General features: G+C 30.9%; 1 protein-coding gene across 16 annotated transcripts in view; it reads right to left on the bottom strand.

The window, feature by feature from the left end:
* LOC118204330 (uncharacterized) overlaps nt 1–12,107 on the bottom strand; it is a 1,054,928-nt gene that overhangs the window by 127,291 nt on the left and 915,530 nt on the right. Inside the window, exon 1 of one of the 16 annotated variants that reach the window (XM_085815476.1) lies at nt 3,036–3,583. The exons of the other annotated variants lie outside the window; for them this stretch is intronic. The gene's annotated coding sequence lies outside the window, so the exon portion shown is untranslated. Of the gene's footprint in view, nt 1–3,035; nt 3,584–12,107 lie in introns of those variants that run through there. 16 annotated transcript variants of the gene reach the window in all.

Below are 12,107 nucleotides of genomic sequence, written 5' to 3' on the forward strand. Positions count from 1 at the left end.
ATAATCTAAAGAATATTAATTGATAATTAACTGTGCAGAATTACGTATCAGTCAACAGGATTCTGAGTTCCAGTGTTAATAAAACTTTCATATTACTCATTTTCTCTTTCGCTTTTCACTTAAATATTTCTGTCTAAAAATTAGCGATTAAAAATCATTTGTTCAATTAAAAATTTTGAAATTATGACGCACAACAGCCAGATATAGTTGAGAATTATATCGTCATATGGAAAATATTTAAAAGACTTAACACGCTGATTAAATAAATTTTCTGTGCTTTATTTTAACTGCTGAAATTAATTCAAGTTCCATATCAGTTAAATAAATGGAAAATTAGTTTGAAAGTTATAATAGTAATGTCTTGCTAAAGTGATAAAAATCAGTTCTTGTTCATGTAATTCCGGTAAGTGGAAAGTAATTTTATCTATTCAGGAAATTGTATGCAGTGTAAAAATGGATGTTAATGAAAACTGAAGATTCAATTAAATGTTTATTTTCAATTAATTACAATTGCAAACTCAGTATTTTAATTTCAGACTAAGTATTCTGCCTTAATATTTCACATGCAGAGCTGGCGAATATTCCATACTATAAATGCCCTTTTATTTACCGATATAATATGAATAAAGATACGTGATAATTTGTCTCATAATAAAATAACGGTAAGCGCTGTTTGGGATATTATAATAATGTACGCACGGTGTTTCTGAATTCGACCGACAAATTCAGAAGGATGATAGTAGGCATCAAGAACATGAAAAATTACCATAGAACGTGGGGCTACAAACCACATTTAGTGAGTGAAAATTGCAAAAATAGACTTCGGGAGGACAGCGAGTCTGATGAAGAGCGTGGCTAAACAACTGCGATGATTAGGAGCATCGCGATCGAAAAAAAGAAACCTTTCGTATGAAAGTTTCCCATGCGGTATGGGAAAGTAAAAACAGCGAGCAAATATTCACGACAGGACATTGCAGAATTATCAGGTGTTAAACTTCATTCGGAAACAGCATGTCAGATTACACGAACAAAGAATATGCAGATATACATCTGATTTGCAGCCGAGTAGGTGACAATGGACGCCTAGCACAGAGGATGTACCAAGAGTAACATCCGAAGAAGCATTGTCCTCAACATAGCACCTTCTACGAACATCAAACAACGGTTACAGGAGACGGGATTCTTCCAAATAACAAAAGTGTAATGCAGAGTAAGAACGCAGTATGCACAAACCAGAAACAGAAAACTAAGTATTAGAACGGTTTGCAGTTTCCCGTGGACCAATATACGATCGGTTGCAGCTGAACTACGGGTCCTTCATAAAATGGTGTGAAAGATTCTACGTGCAGAAAACATGCAATCCTTCAGCGTGCAGAAGGCGATGTTGCGATATTGACGATCTTATACTAGTAAACCATTTTGGATATAAATTTGTTTTACATTATTGAAGAATTTGCTTGCCATTTTTTTTCAATCAAAATAATTTTTCATTTTTGAAAAAACATTTCTTCAACAAATTAAAATAAATAGGATGTTTATTTAAAGATATCTATTTAAGATATTTACTGGTATATATGCCGCCAAACCGGTGTAGTAGTTAGCGTCGCTGACTGCCAGGCCGAAGAGGTTGGTGATAGAGAAAAAGGGATGGGAGACCCTCGGACCCATCTTCCCCGGATGCTCTCCATCAAAATTAAAGGTGGAACTAAGCTAAATCCCACTACCACCAGTAAGGTGCTCAAGGCTGTTGCCAACGAAAGGCGTATACTTGCGCTCCTTGCTACGAGGAATTTCGTTGGCTTGGGCTGACTATAGGTCAGACAAGTGAGCATTAGCAAGAACAACAACAACAACTGGTACATATGGAAACTAACTTTTCATACCCGATTAGCATTAAATTTTATATTAGAATGTCTGAACTTTCTGTCGGAGAAATTAAGACTTACGCTCCACAATCCATAAGAACAGGTATTTGTTTTTAGCGTTTATTTTCTAATTAATCTATTTCTAAAACGGTTTCATAAGGTTAAAATAATTTTAATTTTATCGGACACATTTCTAGAACTGTTCCTTTACCTGATTCGTGGAATTTTGGAAAATATCCTTTGGATGAAAGGGTCCTACTTTCAAAGTACTATTTAACGAAATATAAGTCATATTTTTATAAGTAAGAACTTCTTTTATTTAAGATAATTTAAGTTACAAGACAAGTCGCATATAAAACACGATATTCTGTCCAAGAGATAAATCAATAACAGAGTTCATAACAGTTCAGAATATTCAATTAAATTTTCGTTAACTACTTTATAAAGGGTTTTTGGAAGTAATAGTTCAGAAATCGAAGAAAATTATTCCTTTAGAATATTACAGTCAAAGTATGCAATCTAAAAAATAATTGGATTCTTCTCAATATATGGATTTTCAGGAAGCGCTAAAGTTAGTTGATAGCAATAAAAGCTAGCAACAAGAATCAAACATTTATTTTCAATTTTGAAATTCTACGATAACGTCAGCTGTCGATTCAATTAAGTAATAAAGAAATAATTTTTGTTTATTTTATGTGGGTAACCAAGCAAACTTTCAATAATGCATGTAATGCAACTACATTCCGATTAAGAAGATATGAATAGCTATAAAAACCGAAAATACATCATATTACGTGGATTTTGGTGTAATAAATTTTTATATGGAAAACCAACAGAATGGAATAAAAATCGCACTTAAATATTCTACTTTGGATAAGGTAACAATGTTATTTGATCATTAATTTGCATAGAAATACAAGCGCACGTAAAGCATTGAAAGAAACTACAAATCCCACGCAGATGCTAGATATAAATATATAAACAACAAAATATTTTTGTTTTACATGGCCTTTAATTTGTGTTCAAAGTACTGTAAATGAATTAGAAGTCAAGAAGAAAAATATTACATTAAACATTAGAATATGCATAACACTCATTTCACATAACCAATAAATTAAGTGAAATCAGAATCAATATTTAGTTCATTAATGAAAGAATATTTAAACTTACGTATAGGTACTTTCGAAACAGTCCCGTATTTCCCGTGCAGACATATTAAATTGAAAAGTTTAATGCTGGGAAAATTTCGATAGGAAACTTCATTTTCAATCAGGCAAGCACATTTAGCAGAATAAAATCTTTGCTTCATTTTATAAATGCGTTTGAATAAACAGTGTTCAGTAAAGATAAATCGCACATATAACTGCGATATTTATTTTCGCAAGCAGAATTCGCACGAGATTTTTATATTGACACACATCCTTAGTAAATACGTAAATATATGCAATCGCTAGATCTTGCAAATTTAAATTTGTTGTCATCTTTCTGATGAATTTAATGACAATAAATTTACGAGGCACAACACGCTTCTAAAACAAATCAAACAGTACACATTCACAGACTTAATCTAAATTCACCATGAGTATGTGTTCACAGAGAACAACACAATGTCTGAAACTCTCCTCTTAAGCCCATTAATTTTGCTTGCAGTCCCGGAGTTTAAGTAAGGAACTGCAGCTTCGCAGTTTCTATTCTGCAGTGTTTGCACGTGTACTCGGCAGATGTCCATGGATTAGAGCGGTGGTGACTGGCGATCAGCTGGCCAAATAGAAAAGTTTTCTTGTTTTTATCTCGTCTTAACCACCTGTTGGTAGCTGACGCACCCGCAATAAACGCGCAGAAGGTCGATAAGCAGTTCGACTTAAACCTCTGCGAATTACAGTGGGATTAAGTTATCAAATTCGTGGATATAACCGATAAATAATCACAGCTACAAAATATGTACTTTGAAATAAAAAATAGAAATAATACATACACTTAATTAAACAACTATTAAAGTGCTGATGTAGATAACAAAGGCTATAATCGATGTAATTTAATTAAAAACGGAGGAAAATATGCAAGTTATCAATTATTGTACAAGAACTTGAAAAATAATAAGTATTTTTTTATATTGCTGCTGGAAAAAATATCATGGATTCGTATTTCTTCTTTCCGTTATATCCAGCTATTTACGAAGGCTGAAACTGTTGCACCCTGGCATATTTATATACATTTTATAAGATATTTTATGTTAATTAACAAGTCTTCATGATTTAAATCTGTACTATAAATTCTTCTTCCGGTAGCGATCCAAGAATGCAAATGGGGTTAAAATGTATTTAAGGCCAGGATTTTGAAAGCTTTAGATATGCAGTTTTCAGCAGCGATGGTTGCAGCTTTATTTTTATCTTCCACCTCTGCCAGTTAATTTTCTGGCATGAGTAGTGTGCTAAATCGCGCCGTTAAATCGCTGACGTTAAATCGCGCCATTAAAGTAGAGCCAAATCAGTTAGGCCAAATTTGTGTCGTCCTCTACAAGGATATTTCTAATTTGTAAATTCAACTTTGTGTTATTTTACGACCCGCACGTGAGGGAGGTTTGATTGTACGCACAAGTTGTTTCTTCTGTTTGAATTCAAGTTTAATAAAAAGGTTAATTTAAAGACTTAATGATTGTGACAAAACATTGTCGTATTTAGAAAGACGAAGGGATAACTCCTTATCAGTCTAATACTGTCTGAAAGACTTTTAATTAATATTACACAGTTAGGACCTATAATGTTTAAAAAATTGAATGACAAATACTCAAAAACAGTTAATTTTTATTCGAATTTTAAAAGGAAATGATTATCAGGAATAACATAATTAGAAATATTAGAAAATTCGCATTTAGCACTTTTAGTACTTTTTAAATTGTATATAATCATGTTATATTCCTAGAGAAAAGTCATCCTTTTAAACCTTACTAATTTATCAAATTCCGATGAAAGGGAAACCATCACTTATTATTTTTAAGTAACATGTAATTTAACTATAATGTTTTCTATGTTCCACACAGTTGATTTTTTAAATTATGGTGACAACTGTAATTTTAAATTCTTCTCTATACTTAAATTACCACTTCTAATCAATTATTCAATGTAGTAAGAAAGAGACAGCAAACACCTTTCTATCAAATCATGTAATATTTCTAAAGTGTTTTCGTAACTACATTATATATACGTAAAAGGGGAACGAAATGAAGGAAAATTAAACAAAGACATAAAAATAAAATATATTTCTGGAAAGCTGAAAATATTCTTCTAACGACAAACCTTCCTTAGGGCAATTGAAGTTATTTTCATAACTAGAAATAAATGGTAAAATATGAAGGCGCCATTTGACCAAGAATAGAGTGAAATAAGAAAACTGGCAGAAAGTTAGAGACATGCTTAGATTTATAATTGATAATTGCCCAGAATGGTTTCGGAAGAAAAAAACTGCATACACATAACTATTTAAAATATTAATTCAGATTATATTTTGAGATAATAAATCCCATCTTTTGACTGATAGTCATTCTAAATATTTAATGAGACTCATCAACCCTTGAACGCTGAAAGTTCGACACTAGGTTCAAATCCAAGCGAACGGCCTGGCCCATTTTTATGGTCTTCCTATGTGTAGATACGAGCCAGTTTCTCTTAAAAAGTCTTTCTCAAAAATGTGCCTCTTAAACAGAGAGGCCCTGTGTGATTTGCGATAATTAAATAAAATTACCAAAAAATATTTAGTGATGGCGCCCAATGCTACTATGGCAAGTTAATATAATATCTGGCAAAAAAGAACCTGTATTTGATAGTAAATGATGTTCAGTGGATTTCAAACTGTCATCTCTCTGGCCAAGGTTTAAGACAAGATTCGTATTAGCGCATACAAACTGCATTGTCTTTAAAATGCATTAATTATATTTAATATTAAAATTAAAGCTAAACGAATGTTGATTTTATCATTTCAGTGTATTATCAGTAGCTGAGTTTGGTTTGTATTTTTTATACATTTGATTTTTTCGCAATGAGTGGTTTAGCACTCATTATTTATTAGGTACGGATATTACTTATAAATTATAACCTTTTATATGGGTAACGTTATACAGTTGATTAAGCATCGAAAAAGGTTTCGAGAGTTACGTAAAATACTGGACATAAAACTGCACAGGAATATCATTTGCAGATGACGAATTCTGGATTCTTGCATTACAGAAAGACAGATATTCTTCATTAACTAAAGAAAATTTAGTTACTTGATTGTTTAACTCTGTTACCTGTCTTTATTTTTATGGTTCTAAATTTTAATAACATCTGAATTAAATTTAGCGATTTAATTTGAGGAATAATACAGTACTTGAATTATTGCATTCCAAAGAAAAGCAAACATTTTATTTCCTGTTGTGTTTTAATTTTTTAAAAACTTCTAATTTCCTATATATTTGTCTAATTGATGTCGATTAAATATTCCACTAAGTCTTAAAAATGGAAAGCTTACTGTCTTCCAGATGTCCGCATTTTAAATACACCAAATTTAAAATCGATTTTTCTTGCGTACAAATACATTCTCAAATTTAAAATACGAGCTAGCATTACAAGAAATTGAAACTATTTTTTCAAAATCTTTTACAAAAGACTGGTTTCTCCTGATTACTCTGTACTAAGTGTAATTGAGGTCACGAACGTGAAACAAGAACGCCATTAACAGAAAAAGAGATTACAAAAGGAGAAAAAAAGGGGGGATAATAATCGTTGGTAGAAATGCAGCTGTAATCTCCACTTGTGAACAGTCAGCCAACCAACCAGGCTATCAATCGAGCAGCCGGATCATCCAATTCCTCCCTTTTTTAATCAATCAGGGTCCAAAAAAGATGGAAACTCTCATTGTGTTACATCGGCCGCGAAATGGAAAAGAGAATCCTGTTGCTGCTTGCTTGTAATGATACGTCTTATCCGCCGGTAACAGGATTTTTCTTTGCTGAATCGTCGGGAAAGCAATATGGGATATAGCGAGATGGAAAGATAGAGGTAGATCTACAGGCGAGATTACGAAATCAAGAAATGAAGCAAGGAACTTCCGATGTCTTTGTTGCATTACGATAAGTAGAAGTACTGATGGAGGAACAGACCACCAACTTCCGGACTGCAACGCCAGTTTCAATGAAGCGACAATGATTGTGATAATTATATCTGATATTTTAAAAATGCAGTTATGTTCATAATGGAGGCTTTATGCATTACTACAATAAGTGTTATTTTTTCAATACAATGCTTAAATTTTAAGTCAATGCTTAAATTATAATATGGGCGATGGGGCGAACAATTCTAAATTATCTCGAATATATATCTTCTAAATGAAGTCTTCAAAATTGTCCAGTCTTTCATGTAATAGTAATAGTAATAATAATAATAATAATAATAATAATAATAATAACTTAATTTTAAAAAAATTAAAGAAAATATTCAGTGTCCATTTACTGAAACATAAATTAAAGGTATAGCTTTTAAAGCATACATTTATATTTGTTAAGGAATTAAAAGTAAAATAAATATAGAAACAAAGTATTTCGAAACTTGTGGCTCATTTTCTTCGATAAACAGTATTTGAGCAACAGTTTAAAATCCTTATATTTCTTCCTAAATCTTTCTATATCAAAATTAATACAGAAGAAACAAGATTATTATTTTAAGAGTTAATATAGGTAAACATAAAATATGGAATGTTAAATTTTTTCCAGAAGATTACGCTGCTCAATCACCAAGTGCTGCTTCGGATGATACCGATAGATAATTCAGGTCATACATCGAAACTGCAAAACTACTTCTACTTTAATCAATGCTTTTATTGGATATCAATAAAATTAATTTTTCCGTAGTTTTTATTTTTTTAGGTTAATATATAAAAGATTAAAATAAAGGGAAAAAAAATGGTACTCAGATTCAGCATCTTGGATCCTTCGCTTCAGATTCGAGAATTCCATGATTTCGATTGCCATTTCTAACAAACGCGCATGCAAATAATTAAACAGTAAGTTAATCTACTAATAGTAGTACATAAACTTTCATATTTAAAATTTAATCCTTTATAAGGTATTTCTCCCGCTTTTCTAGCGTGCCTTCGTGGTGTAGTGGTCTGTACGCTGGGTCGGTATTAAAGAGGTCCGTGATTCGATTCTTGGCGAAGTCGTTTGCTCATTTTTTATCTTGCCTGCTTCCAAAAATAGCTAATGTCACTAGAGTGGCGCCCGAACTAAAAGGGTATTGGATAATGATTCTCCACACCCAGGATTAGGCGATTGGGTCCCCTAAAAACCCCAGTCGCCCTTTAAAAGGGGGGAGTATTTAAGGTATTTGTCCTGCCTTCTTCGCATGCCCTCGTAGTGTGGTGGTCTGCAAGCTCAATGCGTAATTGAGAGGTCCGTGGTTCGATTCCCGGCGAAGGCTTTGCAAATTTTTCATTTCTTCTGCTTCCAAAAAATCCTAATGCCTCTACACATTCTCACAAAATAAATTTACTCTCAAATACTTTCTTTATTTTTACTGTTGCTCTTTAGAAATAATTATTAACGCCTCAGGAGAGTGTTAACTTTTTCACTTAGACGTTTATATACGCTGCAAATAAAGGTAAATATTTTGACTATCAGGATTTAATGTGTAAAAATTTCCATTTAAATTTTATATTATTAGCTTTGATATAATAAAAGTGCATTGCCCATCAGTGTAAGGCATTGAATCGTTCAAAAAGTAATTTTATATGTACGTTTTATGAATATTTTTCTGCAAGTATTATTTTATACCATTAATGTAATAAAAGAGATATTTTTGAAGCTTTGTAATACGTTTTCTTTCTTTCTTTACTTATTTTGATTTATTTCAAAATATTTTTCTGCATGAAGTAGAAATTGAATATTGCTTCCAACACATTTAAAGGTGTTTCTCTACATCTATCACAATCAATTAAAAATAAAATTAATGATTCTGAATACATTTTGTATTATGAAGCCCAATATCAGCATATGCGAAAACATTAACTCAGTATGTAGAGAGTTATGAAATTATAGATATCTTTACTTTTAGAAACTTTATAACTGTTCTACAAAGGTGCATATTTCCTTACTGATTTTCAAAATGGTGATATTTTAACGAATATTTATATTTAAAATAATTGAATTTTTAGTAGATAGAATACACGCATTCATTAACACAGGCTAAGAGTTTTGCACTTTTTTCTGAATTCTTATACTCTTTTAAATAAAAAAAAAATTAAAAAAAATAAATTAAACATTTCCACTTTCACAACAGATCATCTGATTACATTCATTACCTAATATAATAATTTACAAATTCTTATATGTTCATTCTTACGTGAGGTAGAGAAAACATGTTTGCCATTCTTGGATAATTTCTCAGTTTTTTTCTCCAGGATTCATTACATGCATAATGAAAGAAATTATGTCATTTTTTTATTATGCCTTTATTACTGTCTCTACAATGAAAACACAACATAATGAGATCATGGTTGGACGATATTTATTGACGAATGAAAATAAGTCTTTTAGAATTGCATTACGAAGCGTTTACAAAACTGCGATAATTCTGATTGCATTAGAATAAAAAATTTTAATGCATTCCCGATGTTGAAAAAGGCTTACCAATTAGAATACCAATAAACAGTCGATACTTCAACATGTGTGTACATATAATGTAAGATAAAAAATATGTAAATCAAAATTATAATTTAAACTAACAGGTAAAACTTTAATTCTCCCACTCTGTTCTAAAAATCGTAATAAATTCTCAGGATTGCGTCATTTCTAGACTATTCTATGGCCTGCGCAGCTCATGGACCTTATAAGAAATAGACTAACCCAAACGGGTTTTCTCCCTCGCCTGAGGCGTTGCCGGCTGTCACCTTGATCACATCCGGAGGAGTAGGGACGACTTGCAGAAATTTAACATTGGTTCCCTATTGCAGCGTGTATAATTGTCAAGAAAAAGCTGGTTGTAGCGACTCATTTCACAAATTAGAATTTCTACATATTTTTATTTTTAAAATTGAGATTTATTTTAAAAAATTTAGCATATTTATCAAGCATAATTAACGTTCCAAATAATTATAAAGCTATCGCATGCTTTCAGGACTGGATATTTTTTTAGCTTTTCTTATGCTGTAAGGAAATTTGTAACTACTTCTTTTAGAAAATAATATTTTTAATCTGAACTAATAGAAAATTTCAAACAAAAAATATTCTCTTGCAATTTTTATGCTTTTTATTGGTGTAAATAAATTTTTTTTAGTATTTTTTAAATAAGTAAAAATTACTAAAATATTTAAAAACGAATTTAAAAGTTTTGTTTAAAATTCTAAATTGTGCTGCTGTTTTAAAATTATACATGAGTATTAAGCACAATTTCCATAAAATGAATTTTATTTCAATTATATTTCATAATACATGATAGTGATGAACACTTTTGACTCCTTAAAAATTTTTATACATTTAATTTTAATATTAAAATTTATTTAACCGTAATAATTAATTTTGCTTGTATTTTATAGTGATTATTTTCTATTTATGTTTAGTTCTGCATAAGAACTAAAATTTTTATTTACTGTTAATTTAATTTATTAGCCCAAAGGAGCGGTAGCCTAGAAAGGCTGTTAGTTTCGAAGCGGCATTTTGCGCTGTTTTACTATAAATGTCCGTGTCTCCTTGCAAATTGTTGTTAACAAATAGTATCTCCCTGTATTATATGTAAAGAAGTTAAATAATGAAGTATCTGCATGAATACATACATGTTTCTCGCACTGTGACAAAAACAACAATATCTAGAGCCATCAAATTCTGAATAATGTAAACCTCCACCCGAACATAGGCATCTGGACGGCCGAATTGCGAATTTTTTTAATCTATTTCATATTTTGTAAAACTTTAATGAATTTTTGATTAACAAACTCAACGAGTTCAGAACGAGCACTGTACGAAAAATAGCAGTTTTATCTCCAGTGCGGAAATTCTAAAGATATGCTGTTTTCAAATGTATGTGGTTTACAGGCGAAGAACATGATATTCAATAAATATACTCGTAGGTAACACACAAAACTTTAAAAAAGAGTGCTTTTAGATTTTATTTTATCTTTTTTTTTTTTCCTTCATTACGCTCAGAAAATTTTATGCTCCGAATTTTGTGAATTATTAAAGTAACTAATTCACTTTAATGATCATATAATAAAATTTAATGATCATATAATCAAATAAATATGATCGTTTGTAATGTTATTATAGTTTGAAAAATCACTGTCTGAAAATGTTCATTAAAAAAAAAAAAAAAAAAAAAAAAAAATATCAGATTTTGTTTAATTTTACCTTATTTATTTCAAAGTATCGTGTACTATCAATTTTATTAAATTTTACTTTATTTTTACGCAAAATTAAGTTCATAAATTTTGTGCTTAGAGTTTTTACAGTTTTATCAAAGTAAAGATGTTTGTACAAGAATTACGCGTGAAAAAAATGCGCGAAATGCAGTAAAATGTGCTTTAATGAGATATATTAAATCCTATTTAAAAAAAACTGTGGCTTTCATAATCTCATCACTATACAACGTATCACATTTAATAATTAAAAAGAGTTATGCGATACAAACGCCATAGGTTTCAGTGTTAAAGTAAACCAGATTGTCCTTACTCTTTCTTGCCGACATGTCGGTGACGTGCGCCCCGCCCACTGGGTTAGTCTATCTCTTATAAGGTCCATGGCGCAGCTCTGATGACGTAATAATTGAGAACCGAAACCTTTCTCTTTGTGTTCTTCCATCTTGCATAACTATGCACTTCAGCTTCTGTCTCTGCTCTGCTTGGACGTAATTTTGCTATACTGCTTCCTATTGCAATAATATATTAAATGTAGTAAATGTTCTTGAACAGGCACAGCTAGAGTGCCGAGCAAACTGTGCCCGCAAATATCAATTGGAAAATAAAAATGAAATTCAAACTGCCTCAACAGGCCAAGTTTTTTAGATACTACGAATTCAACGCAATCAGAACTCTTCAATATGGATCGACGATCTATCTGATCTGGGTATTATGCATCAACCCTGCTAGGCTATTTCCTTGCTATTATTGTACAAACATATAACGAGTATATATATATATATATATATATATATATATATATATATATATATACTATATCTAATACATTATGAGAAACTAAAAGATATATATATGAGAAAC

Source organism: Stegodyphus dumicola, chromosome 4 (assembly GCF_044657685.1).
Source record: "Stegodyphus dumicola isolate Sdum_Otavi_A_Nest chromosome 4, ASM4465768v1".
In the NCBI taxonomy this organism is placed as follows: domain Eukaryota; kingdom Metazoa; phylum Arthropoda; class Arachnida; order Araneae; family Eresidae; genus Stegodyphus; species Stegodyphus dumicola.